General features: G+C 44.8%; 2 non-coding genes across 2 annotated transcripts; both read right to left on the bottom strand.

Annotated features, from left to right (window-relative positions):
• Positions 1-263: 263 nt before the first annotated feature.
• Positions 264-343, bottom strand: Trnal-aag (transfer RNA leucine (anticodon AAG)). Its single transcript has one exon. It is a non-coding gene; the product is annotated as a tRNA-Leu (tRNA).
• A 292-nt stretch (positions 344-635) lies between these two features.
• On the bottom strand, positions 636-715 carry Trnal-aag (transfer RNA leucine (anticodon AAG)). Its single transcript has one exon. It is a non-coding gene; the product is annotated as a tRNA-Leu (tRNA).
• Positions 716-19,871: the final 19,156 nt, after the last annotated feature.

The following is a 19,871-nucleotide window of genomic DNA, read 5'->3' as shown; positions in this document are numbered from 1 at the left end:
AGGGTAAACGTCAAGGACAAGCAACCCCAGACTACACTTGCCAAGTATTTGAGTGAGGAAAATTATTACGATGCTTTCAACGAGCCATAAATTACAATTAGTGCATCGCGCGATCTCCTCGTGCCCTGACGTTCGTTGCCTAGCTCGGAGCGAACAATAACCTTATTTGAATAATGATAAGTGCTCCGAGCGAATGTTCTGAAGGTGAGTCTCAATTCCTGCAATCTGTTCCCTGAAATCGCACTGCTTCCGTCAAAAGCAGATGGCAGCGGTGGGATTCGAACCCACGCCCTTTCGGACTGGTGCCTTAAACCAGCGCCTTAGACCGCTCGGCCACGCTACCTGAATAACACCGTCAATCCTCCGTACGGAAGGGTAAACGTCAAGGACAAGCAACCCCAGACTACACTTGCCAAGTATTTGAGTGAGGAAAATTATTACGATGCTTTCAACGAGCCATAAATTACAATTAGTGCATCGCGCGATCTCCTCGTGCCCTGACGTTCGTTGCCTAGCTCGGAGCGAACAATAACCTTATTTGAATAATGATAAGTGCTCCGAGCGAATGTTCTGAAGGTGAGTCTCAATTCCTGCATTCTGTTCCCTGAAATCGCACTGCTTCCGTCAAAATCTGATGGCAGCGGTGGGATTCGAACCCACGCCCTTTCGGACTGGTGCCTTAAACCAGCGCCTTAGACCGCTCGGCCACGCTACCTGAATAACACCGTCAATCCTCCGTACGGAAGGGTAAACGTCAAGGACAAGCAACCCCAGACTACACTTGCCAAGTATTTGAGTGAGGAAAATTCTTTCGATGCTTTCAACGAGCCATAAATTACAATTAGTGCATCGCGCGATCTCCTCGTGCCCTGACGTTCGTTGCCTAGCTCGGAGCGAACAATAACCTTATTTGAATAATGATGAGTGCTCCGAGCGAATGTTCTGAACGAGAGTCTCAAATCCTAGAATCTGTTCTCTGAAATCACACTGCTTCCATCAAAAGCCGATGGCGGCGGTGGGATTAGAACCCCCTTTCGGACAGATGCCTTAAACCAGCGCCTTGGACCGCTCGGCCACGCTGCCTGAATAACACGGTCAATCCTTCATACGGAAAGGTAAACGTCAAGGACACGCAACCCCAGACTACTCTTGCAAAGTATTTGAGTGAGGAAACTTCTTGCGATGCTTTCAACGAGCCATAAATTACAATGGGTGCATCGCGCGATCTTCTCGTGAACTTACGTTCGTTGCCTAGCTCGGAGAGAACAGTAACCTTATTTGAATAATGATGAGTGCTCCGAGCGAATGTTCTGAAGGAGAGTCTCATTTCCTGCAATTTTTTCTCTGAAATCGCACTTCTTCCATCAAAAGCTGATGGCAGCGGTGGGATTCGAACCAGCGCCCTTTTGGGTTGGTGTCTTAAACGAACGCGTTAGACCGCTCGGCCACGCTACCTGAATAACGCAGGCGGTAACCCGTATACCGATAGGTCAAGCTCGTCAAGCACAAAGGAACCCGCAGCGCAGCTCCTTGCAATGACTAGACATGCTATTGTGTACAGTAGTGTTCCTGTCTATTCAATGACACATTGTATACAGTAAAATTCATATCACTTTCGAACTGACGTGCATTTGCCACTTACTTTACTCGATAACTTTATACTGGCTTGTGCTCACTTGAACAAGTAGTTCCGATATAGCACTAAGAAAACGACCAATGCGCTTGGTATTTGAATTGCCGAACCTCTCTGGATTCCAGAATAGCAAAATGGGGAAAGTATGGGCATAATCGACGTCGGACCAGGCAAATGCTATAACGGCTTTTTTTTCATAATTATTGTTCTGGTTATTCATAGCCGTCAATTATTCCAATGCATCAGAATCGATGATGCTACACATAGTAGCATTAGCACACGGCCCGAGCCACAGCAGACAATAATATCCAGTAGAAGAACAGACTGTGTTCGAAACATCGGCGGCTTTTGACATCAGGCTTTCACTTCGATCCACCTGCACTGAATTGCTGGATTCGCCAGTTTTAGAATACCAGCATTGTACGTTGACAAAGGTTTCACATTATGTCAACGTTGGAACCAACCTAAATATTGCCTTATTAGGTACCTAGGATAACAAGGATAGACGCAACATCATGGACGAACACAATGTCATTGCCTGCCTTCCTGAGGTTGTCTATGATACCACATTAACCTGTAGAGAGACCTATATAGGTCAAACCAGCAGGTACGTGAACACACAAGAACAACGTATGAAATAACATTTGTTGGGGCTTGCAGAGGCAAGACGTACTCTTAGGGGGTTCTATGATACGAAGACACCTTAGAAAACAGAAGGAAAGGGTGATTTGGGAGATGCTTCTGATAGGGCAAAAGGGGTACATGTGTGCCAGCACAGCATATCTCTCATTCAAAAAGAAGAAACTAGAATTTCTTTCAGCTTAGAAAGAACCGTAGTCCTCTAACTAAAGCTATTGGAAGTAAGCGCTCGGTGTAGTGTTGTCTATGTATCTATGTCTCTGATTGTAGCGATTTTAAAATATGACTTCCTTAAAGCTACGTACAACGCTGGACAGAAGTTTGCGGAGCGCGCGAGCGTATCGTTTTCTCCTCTGCGTAACACCCTAGCGGCGTGAGGAAGTGGACTCCTCCCCTGGTTCAGTGTGAGGGAGACGAGTGCCCCGTAGCGACTGCAATGCAAACCACTGCGTTTGCACATTAGGTGGAAGACTGTGGCCCGGTTTCGCCAACGCTGGTTTACTTTGAACCGAGATCAAGGGCTGCTAAAACTTGAACTTAACGCTAAGTTCTTTTTCACAAACGTTAGTTAGTGACCTGATGAATGTTTCAGTTGCAATAAATGATCTTAGTGAAGCAGAGTTAAGCGTTAAATTCAAGTTAAGGGACCGTTGATCTTGGTGCAAATGTTAATCAACGTTGGTGCAACCGGGCCTGAGGCACCCAGAAAAGTGCTTCCGCTCGCGTTTCACAGAGGGCGCTTCAGACTCACCTTGGCCAGTGCGTGTATGAAAAGGGAGTCTGGCCATTAGGAGGAGCCTAAAAGAGAGGCTCCACCTGTCAATCAAACTTGGTTGCATTTCATTGGTTGCTGTTTCCCATGGGGGCCGCCATGACACCAAAATTTCACTAACATGGGGGATGGGGCTTTGCGAAGCGGATATTTTGTGACAAATTCATAAACTATTCTAATTTCATTCTGTGAGTATATATCCTCTTCGATCTGCAAAACCATCTTCAACTCTAGCTCCGCCACCATTATTTACTCGAAAATGAGATGTTTCGTAAATAACGTTAGGCCTAGTTAAGAACGCGATCCCAATGAAATAGCAAGAAAGACGCCCCTGATGCGTAAGATTTTGCGTTATATCATTGAATTTTATTTACACATAATCTTTGCGCATTTTTGATTCCACCGACTTAAACTGCATGATCGAAAGTTGATACTGGCGGCCGTATGTTACGAAGAAGCGTTTCTGCCGCTCTCCTGGCCTGTCACTTCTGCCAGCAACCACTCCTGCAGTTCTCAGTCTTACCAACACGCCTCTCTCCATGCAGATGGCGTTGATAAAAGTGGGAACGAAATCCATCGTCTTGGTCTGCCACCAGTAATATTCGGTTCAATCCAGTCAATTCAGTTTCTTCAAAATGTTGGCACGCCGTAAATAAGGGTGAGGTATAAGAAGATGGCCTGCAATAATAGGAAACTTATTCCAACCTGTAATTCGATAGATACCTCAAAAAGTGGGTAGAGTCTCAGGTATATGCATGTCCCATAATGGCCACACTCCCTTTTAATACACGGCACTGGCTCGCCGTAAAGGTCCTCTATTTAGTTCTTTATACAGGGGCCTCGACTCGCCCACCCCACTGAATGAGTGAACGGGTCAGCTTCTGGTCGCCATCAGGGTGTCGCGCCGTGTTCAAAATACACCGCACGTGCGTTGCGTAAACTTTTCTCCAGCCACCATGTATTCTCTGCATACCATGTTTCTCTGTACCTACCATGCACAGCACAGAAGCGACACGCGTTGATGACATTCCCGAGATCACCTAGGAAAGGACGGTTCTACTAGCTGTAGTAATAATTTGGGAGAATGTCTGATCCGAACACAGCCTTGGCGACCGATCGAAGAGATATTGCAAACAATTATCAATCCACTGAGCAAACACGTTGAGATAACATGCAGTGTCTTTCCGTCGTTGTGTGGGTATATAGTATGTGACCATATGAGAACCGAAGCTCTCTTGTTCTACTCAGGAAAGGGTAACGGGCGTAATTTCGTTACCATTTCCATTTTGGTTGCTGCAGCATTTTCGTTTCGGTTATCCTTTTCTGATACCAGACTTTCCATTTTGTTTCCGTTGCTGTTTCCAGTAATGGAACGGTTGTTACAGAACTGCGGCAGGAGAGCTCATTCAGCACTGTCAGCAGCCCATTTTTCCCAACTGCTCTCTCGGTGTCACGCGTACACGCTACAAACGTAAATTGGCATCGGTCGGATGCGTACATCTTGCAAGATAAAAAGAAATACGGATACATATCTTCATCCCCTAGTGTGCCGTGCTCAAATTCTGATCGAACAACACAAGATAGCGTGACCAGACCTCCTTCCAATGCCGCATTCAGAGGCGGTCGCTCTCAGCACGTTCGCTTAAAGCACGTTCGCGGTTTGCTACGGCCGTTGGTTGGAAACACACTCCTAATTGATTGACTCTTAGTTGTTACCTTAGTTGTGCAGACCTTTCCATTCAATAAATATATATCCCCCCCCTCTTAGTTGTTACGCGACATCGACGAATAATCAGGATTTCTATATCTAGGTGGTGTTGGTTGAGCAAGGACACTTGAATCTGAATACAAGTTCAGCGTTACTGAATATTAGACAGGTATCCACAACATGATTTTGCAAGAGTTTGCTGCCTCGTTGATGCAGGGTCGAAACTAAAGCAGAAGCAGTTGAACTCGGCCACTTTAGAATGTGCATCCGGTGTTAATAACTTACGGTGGAATTGCGTCAGGTACACATAAGCCGAGATACGTGATCTCTCAGGTACGGTTGGCAGTTGGTTACGTCTGGCTGTACTGTACTTATCTGAACCAGTTATTCTGACTCTACCGCCATCTCCAATTACAAAACAAGATTCTATGAAAAAGTTTTACGAGCACCAGCGATATATGCAACGAGATATTCTCTTCGGGTCCGTCGCATCTGAAACAATCGATAGGAAAACAGGGACAATGAACCTTGAATTCGATCGAAAAATTTTCGACTTCCTTCGTGGTTCTCATAATTTCTCTTTCTACTTCTCCATTTCGACCTCCTAGTCACTTTCGGGAATGACCTCGGTGCAGTCTCCAGTGGAATGAACTAATGTGCTTTCAGGACAGCTGTCAGCGGGGAACGATTTAGAAAGCTGCGAAATTAACTTTCCTTCGGGTATGTGTGCAGACTTTCAATGAAAATAAAAGGACGAGGGAAGGAAAACTTAAATAACTTATAGTTTGTGATTCTTGCTCTACAAATGCAATCTTGCGTCTGCATAGCAAATCACGTCAGCATTCAGTCACAATCTCTATATGCTATCTCTGTATACGCACAATGGCTCCTGTCACGACGGAAACTAAGAAGCATACGGAACCTTAACCTCCTGTGTTCGGCTTGCTATTGCTTGGCTGTCACAAATGCGCCTTCGCATTTTTCTCGTTTACGTATTTGTCGTAGAGCAAGAAACAACCAAATGCATGACGATGACGATAGAATGAGTATGCGCAGGTGTGACATAAACCCGCAATTTTTGTAACTACCCTCAAGCGGGTGCTTGTCCTGGTCACACGTCATATGAAACGTCATTTTGAGGTCATGTGACTTTGTCTAATCTTGTTTTAGCGCTTGCCGACATATTCGGGTGGGCATAAAGCCAAGAGATAAAAGTATTTTCCCAGCGTAAACTATGCGGTGCTTCTTCCGCGACGTAGTAACCCATCTCCTTAGTTTAAGTTGATCGCATTCAGACTTGTACGTAACGGGTAACGGGTGATTGCGTTACTAGTAATCAATTACTTTTTTGAGTAATTTTGTAACGTAATCGATTACTTATCTGGTCAAGTAATTTTTTGAATAATTCAATTACAATTTTCAGTAATCAATTACCAAGTAATCGATTACTTTGAGACTAAAGGATCCACATTGTTCGTGAAGACAAACCCAGGGTGTCGGAGCGAATCGAAAACCGCAACCGAAAACAAAAAAAAAGAAAACAACAACGCTATTTTGGTGTAGCTCAAACACCAAACTCAACGCTAGTGGTATAGCTCACAGCTTGATGCACAATGTATATATATTTTAATTTATCGGGCATGTGTCCACTAACACGCTAGGAAATATCATGACTGATAATGCATACCTCTTTGCGCTCTTGTTTGATGTACGCCCTACGTTGAGTCGGCTTCGGAAAGTCAGGAAGCAATGTATAGGTATGGCATGACTCACTAGGACTTTTCGTACTTTAGGTACTCCCAGCTTACGCATAAGACATGCTCTGATGTCGAACATATCAGGTGTGAAATTGTCGGAACAAATTCGGCTGCTTATGCACCTGTACGCTACTTTTTTAAATCTCTCTTTCGCTGCATCCCACAGACGACGACGATGTTCATCTCTCGGAAAATAGAAATACGAGTTATGGTGAGCTGGAAGGGGGGGGGGGGCTGGTGTGTTGAACGGCGGTTGCAAAAGGGTCGTGCCGACAGGTGCCTACGAAGGGCTCGGCTCGCTCTCGCTGCGCGCGCCCTCGTGGTCACGTGGCCCTATGTGGAAAGAGCAACGCGGAGGACCCCAGAATACCTGCGAGAGGCGAAATTGAAGCATCACGCTGATAAACTCGATAAACTTGATAAACTGCTGACAACGAGGCGAGCTTGAACTCGGTGTAGGGTTCTACCTAGGAATTGGCAGTACTGTTTTCGTTTTTAATGTATGGGGGGCGGGGGGTGGGGGTAGAGGTAGCGCCTTGAAGGGACTCTGACCAGAAGCTCGACAAATCTTTCGTTTGCATCTATTACGAAGGTATAATATGCCTCCAAGCCACAAGCGCAATATTTTGGCTGTGCGCGGCGGCAAAGTTTGCCAAACGGGGGGCTGAAAACCGGGTTGGCTTTTCCTCCTCAACTGGCGCAATCGGCACCGAAATCTAGCCTCTTTGTAGTGGACATCCGCCAATTTCCGTGTGCGTGACGAAAGCACGATGTCCATGTTTCATTGGGCGTCCGAACCGGAAGTTCTGTTAGTGAGTTTGGGAGAGCGGCGCGCGGCGCCATCCGGAAAGCGATCTTCAATATGGACGTCGAAGCAAGAAATGCGGAGACTTCGAGCCCGGAACTTTTTCCTGGCTTTTCTGCGATCGAGAAGGGAATTCTGCGTGCTGAACAGTTCGGTGGCCTTTGTCACGGAAACCTGGTGCATTCCCGGGATGCTGCACCACTGGGACCTACTCGCTATCGCACCTGGTGAAATACCCTCCGTAGGTAACCTCTGGAGAAAAGTAGGACGAATTCACCGGCGAAAGTTTTCCGGCCGCACAACGAATACTCAGCAACACCGTTCCGGACAAATAAATGCAGAAGAGTGGTCGGACTGTCCTATGTCAATCGACACACGTCCCCATGCGCCACACAATGAGACAAAGGAGAGATGCTAGTAAAGCTAACAACAACATTTAATTTTATGGTTGAACAGTTAATTGCACGGTTGAACATCGGGATTCTGCTGCACGGAATTGCACACAAATGATTTCGTGGGGAAACTACAATATCTATTCGACAATCTAATTGCAGCAATTGCGTAACAATTTCGATTCAACTAACAAAGTTCTTGCAAATTGTGATACAAGAAGTCTTATCTGTATGAGGAAGTGGGTGGCAGTCCTGACGATTCCTTCGATGATTCCTTGATGGGAGGGGAATGACGGAGCCACACATAACCCCCCAGGCATATGCGGGCGTCATACAGTTTGGGGGGAAGCAAGGTCAACATTCCCAAAATATGAAGAAAGACCAAATATACCAAAGGCCGGCTTTTGTTACAGCCTTGCTTTCGAAACGTCGCTGATGCCGCGAATGCGAGACGAAGTTAGAGCTCTACGAACATCGCTCACAGATGAAGCAAACAGCATCAGTCGCCTGTCATCGACGGACTGGTAAGCGATGAGCTTGTACTGCAAGGAGCTCAAAAACACTGCCGAATGACTGCAGTATGAGTGCATTACAACCCACGAAGATTTCCAACTTCTATTCTTCAATATGACTGTCCTGGTGCTGGCATATTTTGAACTCCGTGGGCGGCGGGAACCTATGAGCGAATATATTCACAAGTAAGTCACATGTGTTCTTGTCGAACGATGTTAAAATCTGGGCGCTCAGAATTGGTTTGGTCATGCATTAAAGTCGCTAAAAACTCCAGTACACGGCGCAGCACATAAAAAGAATATATTCAATACACAACTCTGAACTGGAGAAAAGCAATATAGGTAATTTTGTAATTGTCAGTGTGCTGTGTCTTGAGTCGCCTTTTTATGTATTGCCCTGTTCTTTGGTTTTTAGCGATATTGAGTGTTCTTGATTGTCGATTCAGTGAAATGTAAAACAATGTTGGATTCTAAAAGAATACAGCATGTGTAGTAATATACAGGGTGTGGGCATGTAAACTGCAGTTGCTCTCAGGTACATGTGGAAAGGACACTGCGCATTGCCAGTTTGCAAGGTGAGTATGGCACAAGCTTGGAAAAAACAAGAGCATGGTCATCCCAGTCTGTGCAGTGAACAGGGCTGGGCACGATACTTCAAAAAATTATCTTCGATGCCGATGCTCGATACCCTCAAAAATTGTATTTCCGATGCCGATACAAGATACGCAACTGAAATTGATTTTCGATACAGATGTTCGGTACTGTATCGTCGATACTTCGATAGATCACTGAATATAATAAAGCTGGTAATACGATTAGGGAAGTAAAAAAAAAAATTCTCCGTTATTTCTCGAACCTTTGCTGTATTCTTATAGTGCACACTTTGTGAAAGGGCTTAAACGCACGGATTTAATGAAGCTGCACTGTCTGAGCAGCTAGTCTTGTTAGAACTTTTGATTGGACTGAAGGCATGGGTACGTTGAAACGATCGCTTCAATAGGCAGTCTAGCAAAAAACAATACTTTAAGATAATGTTCTTCATGCGTACCGGTCTGTGAGCACTTGACCTACCGACGAGTAAATCTGAAGCTTTTTTCTGTTGCTTTTCGTTTGGTACTGCAGTACTTACCCGGTAGCCTCTGGCTTTGCTTCTGACTTGATTTCCTTAGTTGGCCGTTGTGAATTGTGAGTTGTAGAATGGGTTACAGCGCTCAGACTAAGCGGGCGGCTATTCTTTCGGCATGACAGATGTAGAATCCAAACTTCAAGATAAGTGGGCGTGCTCTTGCACACTGCGCAGGGGGACATCGGGCAGCGCAGTTCCAGAAGCCGTGAAGTTGGTCCTCTGTAAGGCCGCTATGGATGACGCCGAGAGTTTTCGACGCGCCCGCCGTAGAAAGAGACGCAAGAGATTTTTCTGGAACCTATTTCTGGAAAATTCTGGAAAATTTTTCTAGAAGCCGTGCCCTGCCGCCCTGCCCTGGGAGCCGTGCTCTGGGACGCACTCGTGGGCGCGAGTCCCAGGGCACAGCCCAGGGCCTCTCCAGGCGACCTTGACGATGGAGCCACGCGCGGACATAAGCTTGGAGCGAATTTGTGGTCGACATGCCTACACCGCTGCGGCCTGGATTGTACTACCACCTGAGCGAGTGACGCTGACCCTAAGTCTCACAACAGCCTCAATATTTGCGTCTTTTGTTAGTATCGAGTATCGTTAAATTACACGATACGCTAAAAATGTATTTTCGATACCGATACACCGATACTCTCATTTTTGGCAGGCGATACCTAACACCGATACACAAAATGTATGGAAAGATAGTATCGAAGATGCATGCATCTTCGACACTGCCCATGACTGGCAGTGAAGAGCGTCTGGCAAGCCTTCGCCACAGAAACTGCCACAGGCTTCAAGTGCCCAAGATCCTAACTGGAGGTACCTCTTCGCACAGCTCGTCTATCGCATTTAAAATAAATCAGCATCTGTATTTAGGATGATTTATAGCTCTCAGGATGATGCATGGTTCATGAGCTCAATATGTTGTGTTGAAACACAACACTAGTCCCTTTTAATGAGTCTTGTGGAACGATAGATGAGCACTCCTTTCGTGACATTGTGCACCGTTGTTACTATGAACGATTTCTTGAGCAAGACTGATGAACAAACGACAAGCAGAGTCTGTCTTCCAAATACTCGTATGTATGTTCCTTGTAACTTTCGTATTTGTAAGTTACCCATGTTGATGTTCCTCCTCATGTAATGCCCGCAAGGGCCTCTGAGGTATATTCATAAATAAATAATCAAAACCAGATAAAAATGTAACATCCATTGTAACACCTACCCTCTCTTTGTGTGAATGATACATAAACATTCTCAGAAGATATGTAGTCACACTGCCTCATTGTGTCTAAAGCCTAGTTTCACCTCTTACATCATCTCCACATCTTCAACCTCCAAAGTAGTACAAGGCTAAAGTAATCAGCTACTACATAAAAAAAGGAGGGGGAGGAAAATAAAAGCTGGCACATCTAAAATTCGAAGAAACCCTGGTGTTTTCACAGGGCCACTCATGGCTCATTCCTGAATCAGATCCCGATGGAAAACAGCTTTTCTGAGCCTCAGTGATAAATTCCCTTGATTGCGCTGACTGTGAGCACAACTCATTGGCTTGGTGGCAAGTGGGCTTGCGTCTTAGAGTGCAGTTTGGAATAAAGGGAGCAAGGAACATCCCTCTATGGTGTTAAGAAGGATATCAACATTACCTGTCTAGGCACAGCATTTCATATTGCTTTCAGTAAGTACAACACTGCTCATAGAAGTTGCCACCATTCGTGTTGGGAAAGCATGCTGAAGTTAGCTCAGGCAGTGCATCCAGAACTGTGAGTCAGGTTCACAGAGAGCACCTGGGGAGAGGGATAGCAACAGTGTCCAATGAAGACTCTCCAGGAATTTTGCGCAGGTTTGGGGGTCACACCTTTTAAAAGTTTTGATGGAGAGCAGGGTGTGTGAAACACTGACCTCTGGTAGATGAATTCTTGTTATTTATAACCAGGTACTCATGTGCAAGTAATCTGGAAAAGCCTTTGCTCTCTTGCAGGAAATTGCTAATGAATCTGAGTGTCTTTTGTAGAAACAGATTGTAACTGCCTTTCTATCCACCCTTCTTAGTTTCCCTAGCAAAAGCAAATATGTAATGCTGCACACCAGATCTAATTCTAGAACACTAATTGCTTTGAGTGTTCTCAGGCTTCTGAAATGGTGCTACCTCGTGCATACGCTGTGCCATGTCGGCAAGAACATAAATCAGATTGCCTTTATTTTTTAAATTGGCCCTTCAGTGCTTCATGTGACTGCAACAATGGTATCCCCTAAACAGTAGACAATCAGAATGGTTTCTGCAATGTATTGAGCTTTGTAAAACAGCAACTTTATTTGAAAATATATTCCAAAAGCCGGGTGACGACCCCATAATGTAACGTTTTTTACTGCAAACACCGCTCAAAACAGCGATTAAAAACAGAGCGTAAACGTTTTGCCGCCTATCCGGATGGCATCAGTACAACAGAGGCCAAAGATGAGCACATCAGCCTATCTAAGAGGGCGTCATACACATCCGATAGGGGGCCACGGTTTGTATTACAGGCTGAAGCATCACACCTGATAACACCTGATAAAGCAGGACTCTAAGAACTTTCTAGGGCCCCATCGCTAGTCATGTACAAAGGCTACTGCACCATCAAAATTAAATAAATGGCCCTCAGGCCAGCAATGGTAGACTAATTCGGTCCTGGTTCGAGTAGCATTCGTAGCCCTGGCAACATCCCTTGTGTGCTCTTTTAGTCTTGTCCCACATCTTTTGTCTATCTCTCCAATGTAGGTTGCATCACATTCTATGCGCTCAACTTGATATGCACAGTCTTAATGCCTCATGGGCACAGTGCCCTCCAAATGGGGTATGAAACACCTTGGATAAAGGAATGCACACCACCGATTTGACTCCTTTGGTGTTGTTCTTGATTGTTCTCTGTTGCAGCGATGATGCCACCTGGATAGGCAACGAAACGTTTACTCTCATTGTTCTTAATTGTTGTGTTCAATTGGTGTTCTGAGTAAAGGATTTTACATTATGAACTTTGTTTGAATGATCATTAGTGGCGAGCTTCATACCCTGGGCCACTACTATAACAATTGCTTGTGGTAGTGTGGTGAAATGGAATAACGAGCCTTGTAAACAAATTACTTGGCAATATATTTATTTATCTGTTATAGGTTGAAGAACCCAGTGTGGTGTTACATAATGGAGGGGCATGTAATTATACAAGACCGATCTCCAAAAGACCTTGCTTTTGACTAGATTAAAATGTGATGTGATTGTAACATGCAAAATGCTGCATGGTGGCGATATGATAGGTTCTCCTCACGAATTGTTGCCACAGTTGCGGTTAGTTGAGGAAGTGTATATCCTGTTAATGGTACCAGGATCAAATTTTAATTAGGCTAGTTTGGCCAACACGTGAGCATAAAGCACAGTGTCAAAAGCTTTTACAAAACAAAAAAATACTACATCTACGTGGACCCAGTAATCAAGACAGTTTAAAATGCTGCGAACGAATTCCACTACGTTAGTTTTGCCTGAATACCCTTTTCTAAAGCCATGCTGGAATTTTAAAAAAAGAAATTGATAAACTCAACTTGGTTGACAACGTGGTAATACATGATGTGCTCCATTAGGTTACAGGGAACCCTAAAAAGTGGAGCTGGTTAGTAGATAGAAGGAGCATAGTTGTCACCTCTTCTGAAGACAGGAATTAGCTTGAGACCTATGTCCTCGACTCAGACACATGCAAAGCACCTTTCACACAGATTAACGCATCTTCGTTCCAGCTCTTTTACTTTCAGATGTTCATCGCTGTTGAGTGGTCTGTCATCCTTGTAATCTTTAGGAAAAATCTTCCCGGAAACAACACCGCAAGCGATGCTGCCCCGACGACCGTTTTACGGGCCGCGCATTCTAAGACACGGCCCACCCGGGGGCGGACCGCGTTATCAAGGGGCCCTTCTCGAAATATGGAGGACCGGCTCCCTTTCGCCTCCCTCCACCACGAAAGATCGAAAGATCAATACGCGGATTTGAAGGGAGACCAGAGCATACAGACTGGAATTGAAATGCATAAGGGATGCTCTGAAAGAAAAGTGTTTGGTTTTATTCCTCTTAATGTTTCCGAAAACGAAAACAAACTTCACGGTGACTATTCTTCTGAAATGAGCAATTCCAGGATGAAAGCAAAAAATATATCTCGCCATATCATTGTATCCAGCTGAGACCTGGCACTTCAAGTGAATGATGGCAGTTGAAGATGATGATGATGATTATATTGAATGGCGCATAAGCAACTCGGGCTATAGTGCGCAAAAACCATGGCAAAACTGTGACTAGTTAAAAATCAGACGATTATACTAAAATAATATACTTCGTTGGTTGGTAAATTGAGATATAGACAAAAACATGATATGATAAAAATAAGAAATTGAAGAAAAGGCAGAAACAATTGTTGGCATTGTGTGACTGATGTCGAGTTTGCGACACTAGGTGTCGAATAATAATGTACGCTGATATGCTGTAGCATATAAACTACAATCATACACACACTCAATATGTGGTGGATATGTGAAACCAATATACACATACTTGCATTTCAAGCTTTCTTGAAAAAGGCAGTCCAAGTCTGTCGGATTTGCCAGACTCTATACAAAGCCAGTAAACACAGTGTGGAAAGACTGTTTCATCTTTCGAAAGCAGAGGTGCAGCCACCACGACGCTTCGTCATCTCAATAATCAGAGGGCCATAGCCTAGTAAGAAGCCATCAGAAGGATCACATAAGGATAACTGGGTTGAAAAAGCGGAGGGTTCTGTGGGATACGTAAGAAAGCATACTCGTTACACAACAGCTACGAGAATGATCGACTGCACTTGCATGGTTTTCAGTGCGTAGACTTGGGACTGAAAAATTAATGTGCTAACCTTGTTGAAACTACTTTTCCGTCAGGACCACTTCAGAGCACACTTGGTTTCTTTAGTTGAAGGTTTAGGTGAAGGTATCATCAGGTCCCGGTGCTCCTTTGAGATGCAGCAGACAGAATTTCGCTGAGGCGAGTGACTGCCGTTGCGGTTCGTTGCTTCGCAGCAGATCAAGAGCAGTACACCGCAACGATAGGTGAAATGTTCCAACACCAACCCAATGACCCGAACAAAGCAGGATGAGCCGGGAGTCACACAAGTTTGTAGTTCGCAAGATCGGCATACGGCATCCACCGGATATACAGAAGCATCTGGAACGCCGCGCACAGATTGAAAAGAAAATCATAGAAACTATTGCAGGTGATAAATTCAGGGTATATTTTTCTGTTTTTGTTTCTCTGTAACAAAAACATATTAACATTTAAATGCCATTTCATTAAGGAAATTCACAGGTATTGCGTGACCACGTGACGCGTTTGAGCCAATTGTGGGTGTTGCCAGTGGCCCTCGTGTTGACGTCATCTTGATGGTGGGCCAGGGTGGATATTCTATATAAACATATGTTTTCTCGGTTTGACGCTAGGCGTGCTGCACTCAGACGAAGTCGAATGTTTAAAATGCGAGTTTAGAGAAACCGTGGGGTTTTAATGCATGCATTTTCGCATGGAGAGTCCTTGTTGGGTGCTTTATCGACTGCAAGTACGAAAGAGCTCCCACAGTTTCTGGTCAGAGTCCCTTTAATGTTCACTTAGAAAATGTCACTCGATGATTCTCCCGTTTTGGCACATTGCAAGAAGGTGACGAAATCTTCGCTACAGCATTTTGACTTACTTGGTTACGCTTGGATTTCGTTATGCACCCCGTTCCACGCTGCTTGGAGTGAGTGAATGCAGCTTGTGTGCGAAATGTTAAGGTGTCCGTGGAATTCTTTGGTGGGAATAAGTTTCGCACATAGAGACACATTGAGAATAAACATAGTATATGCTCTGGAAATCAACTGACGCCGTTCCCGCTGAGATCAGCTATTTTCCATTTTCAAAAACATAGCGATACATGTTAATACATTCCGAGTGGTTGAAATTGTCGAGGATCTAATACCTAAACCAACTGGTGTCATCCAATTACAGAAAGGGAAGAATGCTAGGATCATCAGAAATTTATGTTTCTATGAACAGAAGGTGTCCGTTCAAAATCTATGAACAGAAGGTGTCGGAATTGAGACCAAAAAAATACAGAAAATACTCATTCAATAATGCCTTAGTGAATAAGGAATGCAGCACACAGAAGAGGAGGAGGTGGTATGGTCGAACTGCAGGAAGACAAATGGAACGCTGCTTGATCGTTACATTGCCGTGGTTGTCCGGCTTCAAAGACAAATATGCGGATACAGTTTTATCGCGAAACCATCGGGGGAAGGCATAACGCTGAATCGATACGAGCTAGTAACAACAGTTCCTTATTTAGATCTGTCCTTATTTAGTGACTCTAATATTGCCACATGCCATCAACATTCCCGAAATGATGCAGTACATCACGTCAAAAAAGTAAAAGGAGCATCAATGAGACTCCTGGAAAAGGGATTGCCAGGATGAGTACGACAATTAGTAAACTGTACCCAGGAACGGTGCTAGGGGTGTGCGGGTCCTGAGGCAAAGGCACATCACGGGGCCTGTTTCACACGATTAAGTGCATACTTGATATTTAAAAAAAAAGTAATCCCTGCTTGAGGGCTTCGTGCTCGGGGCTTATGCAAGCGCGGGGCTTAAGGCGGTCGCCTTACTCCCCCCCCCCCCTATCGCCGGCCCTGATTCTACACGAGGTATTCGATTCGAGGAGGTATTGTGACGAGTAACAAGGATGCCACGACTTTCTTTGTGAACATCGTAAGATGAGGTTGAATTCCAAGTGGCGCGCATATCCCAAGGATAACCGACGTGATTTTTAGTTGCTTGTGGAGATAATTGCACGCTAGTTGCAACCGCATGCACACAGTGCACCCACATACATGGGATGATGATGGGACCCGGGATTAACCGCCGCTGGTACATTGCTTTTCCAGAAGTTCGTTCGCTCTACCAGTACCGTACTCGAACTGCGCAACAGTGCTTGTTACAGAAAACTAGAGCTGCGTATATAGTTGTGCATCGAAAAAACATCCTACAGTATTTACTTATCACAGTTGCGCGATGGCATTCGCACCAGCAACCTGATGGGTGCTAACTGCCAAGGGCACTTGAACAAACCCAGACCTCCATCGGCCCCACTTTTTCTCAAGTGAGAGTATCCAAATTGCACTGAAAGCGTCACGCAACATTACATAAAGACTAACATGAACCATGAGTTAGCTCGAACTGCAGACTGTGGTGACTAGATTAAGTATTGCCCATGTAAGATCACTTCTGTCATGAGAAGAGCCAGGACATTTTGGGTGACGATTGTACAGACTAAACAGTGTGCAGTGTACTTGCTTCACACTTTTCCGCCAAAAATCTATAGCGAACAACGGAAAGGTCATAAAAAAGAAGGTACTCCAAGTATAACGAGAACTATCACTAACAGAAGTACAGCAAAGAGTCCCTAAATTTGGAGACAGATTCATTTGAGTTGCAACACTCCAGAACTCGTTAGGCCACTTCACATCTCTACCTGCAATTCAGCACTTCGCAAGCTTACTTAGTTTTCACCGTTTTTCGCGCTCTTGCTTTTCGCGGTTGCGTCTTTTACAAAGAAATGCACCAGTGTCAGGCAATAGAATTTCACAACGTCTCTGGTTATGAGGTCGGAGTGCTCGGGGCAGCGAACGGTTGGCACGTAGGCCCTGTTAACAGACGCTATGATGTCGAGTATGGCCTCTGAGTGAAGCTCCATCGTGCTGAAGCACTGAGTCACTGCATTCTCAATGGTGAGCACCAGGTTATACAGAGAAGACGTCGGGTACAACAACCCGCCCCTGTCAAACATCCTCGTGATCTCATCAGGCAGGTCTCTCGACACTTCTTGATTTCCATAGCACAACATTCTGCACACGGCGCATAGATGTTTTGATAAGCACCTCCGCGCAGCATAGCTCGCTATATTAGAATACGTGCGTCGCTTTGCTCGGAAACGTAAGGCAGGTGGTCCATTGCTGTTTCTGCAGCCCTGACGTTACCTACGTCGAGTACGGCGCCGATGCGTTCTCGTAGAAAAGGGGGTGTCGGTGATGCGTACTCCGGGGCATAGCAATGCGGAAACAACTCCCTCGCCGACAGCGCTGCCCTCTGGAGCTCTTGCAAGGTTGTAAAAGCTCATACAGCTTCATACAGGAACTGCGCCGCCGAACGGGTGTAGGCATAGCCTTCAGTGTGGAAGCCTTGGAGTCACACTTCCAAGCAGACTTTATATGCTCCCACAGGACCTTCGTTGTCATGCAAGAACAAAACAACTGCTTAGTGGGTAACTGATGAGAAATTTTCAAACCAGGCGTATTAAGAGGGCATACGAGCCCTCCGTCAAAATGTATTTCCTATGGAACATATGTTATGCCTTTTCTCAGTTGCCACCGCGCAGATTTTAACGCGGGTGGTTTCATTACAAAGAAGAACACGAGGTGAATCGGATAACGTTGATACATTGCTGATACATATCGTATGTATTTTACGGCGACGTCACGAATGCGAAAAAAAAATACACAATTTTTCTCCTCCCTCTTTGAAACAGGTTTTTGTTAAACTTCTATAGCATTCCGAAAAAACTTCCCATTCACTTTCTCTCGAATATTTCAGGAAGCGATGGACACCAAATTTATATGTCTGCCACTTTTCGTTTTTATAAAAAAGTATGAAATGTGAGTACACATACACATTGACTCAAAGCATGTCACTCTGTGGCGCCCTCCGGTGACGCAATGGAGAAACCGCGCTGACCGTATCCATCCGCCAAGCAAGCGGTGCGCATGCGCATCATGGTGCCAGTTCGTATGGGGTGTGGATGGCATGCTGATTCCTGCATCCTCTTTCTCTCTCTCTCTCTCTCTCTCTCTTTCTCTCTCTCTCTCTCACTCTCTCTCTTCTCATTACTCTCATGGCACACTGACTTAGAGCATGGCCTTGGAGACCAGTACAAAAGGTTGCTTAGCTGCTCGTAAAGGGATCATTCCCTGCATAGTACCCTCTTCTTTTCTCTCTCTCTCTCTCTGCGCACGGTGCGCGTATAGAAGAGTGAGACGAGTTTATGAGTTTCACGTGAAACGTCAATCTGCCCGATTTTGCCGGTTCGAGTTTGTGCGGACTCAGTTAACTGTTTGAACTGTCTGATAAGGCTAACGAGAATCTCTACATATTTCCGGTTAGCGCAAGCCGAGATTTACAGTCATTCTTTAGAGTAACGTTCAACATGACTCTGCTGTAATGTTCTTAATGCTGAAAAAATGTTAGAAATTCTACCGTCGCCTCTCATAATAATAATTCGCCGTTTCCTTTTCTTTTCGCTAAGAGCGCACGCCTCGGCAGGACCTCGATACTCCCGGTTGTGAAATCCACGATCTCGAAATTTGCAGGGTATAAGAAAAAAAAAATGGTCCCTGGTTGTGCAGACGGAAAAAATGTTCCCGCAAGCACCTGCGCTGCCAAAACTACAGGGGCGCAGTTGCAGATAGACGATGGAGCACATCACAGCCGACCAAGTGTTACCATTCGCTCTCCTGATTTGAAATTCCATTCAATGGGCGACATAATATCGATATAATTCGCTGCACTAGTTCACTAGTGGTACCGTCCTCGGATGCGAGTATTTTTCTACAGCTGGGCAGACACGGGTTTTACAGTTGTCCCCTGCATCTTTTCTGTGTCGATGTTTATGTACAATGAAAGCTGTACACCCATTTATTCATTGTTTCATGGCCCGTACAACTCCGCTTCTGCTGAAGATACGGCTCATCGACATCCAAAGTATGAGAGAACAACTGCAAAGTCTGTGCCTGACCTATACAATAGCAGAAAATACGATACAGGAAATACCATATGTGATATAGGAGCATCATATGGATGATGCTCACCCAGTGAGCATCATCCAAAGATGTCATTTATTTATTTGCATGATTTATTTGTTAAAAATGTTTATTATTTGACGTCAATTATTGCTTGAAAAAAGGTTGAGGAACTTAGGATAACGGCATTTACAACTGCAGCTTTCTTTGTTCTTCTCCTTCTTTTATTTATTTTTTATTTTTATTTTTATTTTTGTGAACCAACAGGTGAGCAAATAAGAAAAAACGATCAAGTGACCGCTGCACCATTATTTCCGCCCACACAATGAGGAACCATCTTTTCCGGAACGCAAATTCACATTCTCGAAACAAGGAAAACCAATGACAATGCTCGATCGCTTCGTACGATGATATGCCGCGTTTAAAAATCCGACATCACTATTTACCACACAAACTCACGAAATTTCGATGTCTGTCCAAGTCATTATAGCGAACGAAAGCCACATTTTAGCGACTTATGCTTAGCAGGGCGGACAAGACGGAACAGCAGGTTGGTTAGTTTATGATTAGGTTAGTATAAATTCGGTGTTTCCATTTTCATGTTCAAGTTAGTCTAAGTGCCCTTTGGCAGTTTCCCGCGCAAAACTGTGCATTTTATAGCAAGAT

Source organism: Ornithodoros turicata, chromosome 2 (assembly GCF_037126465.1).
Source record: "Ornithodoros turicata isolate Travis chromosome 2, ASM3712646v1, whole genome shotgun sequence".
Classification (NCBI taxonomy): Eukaryota; Metazoa; Arthropoda; class Arachnida; order Ixodida; family Argasidae; genus Ornithodoros; species Ornithodoros turicata.
This window is presented reverse-complemented; position numbering and strand designations above follow the sequence as displayed.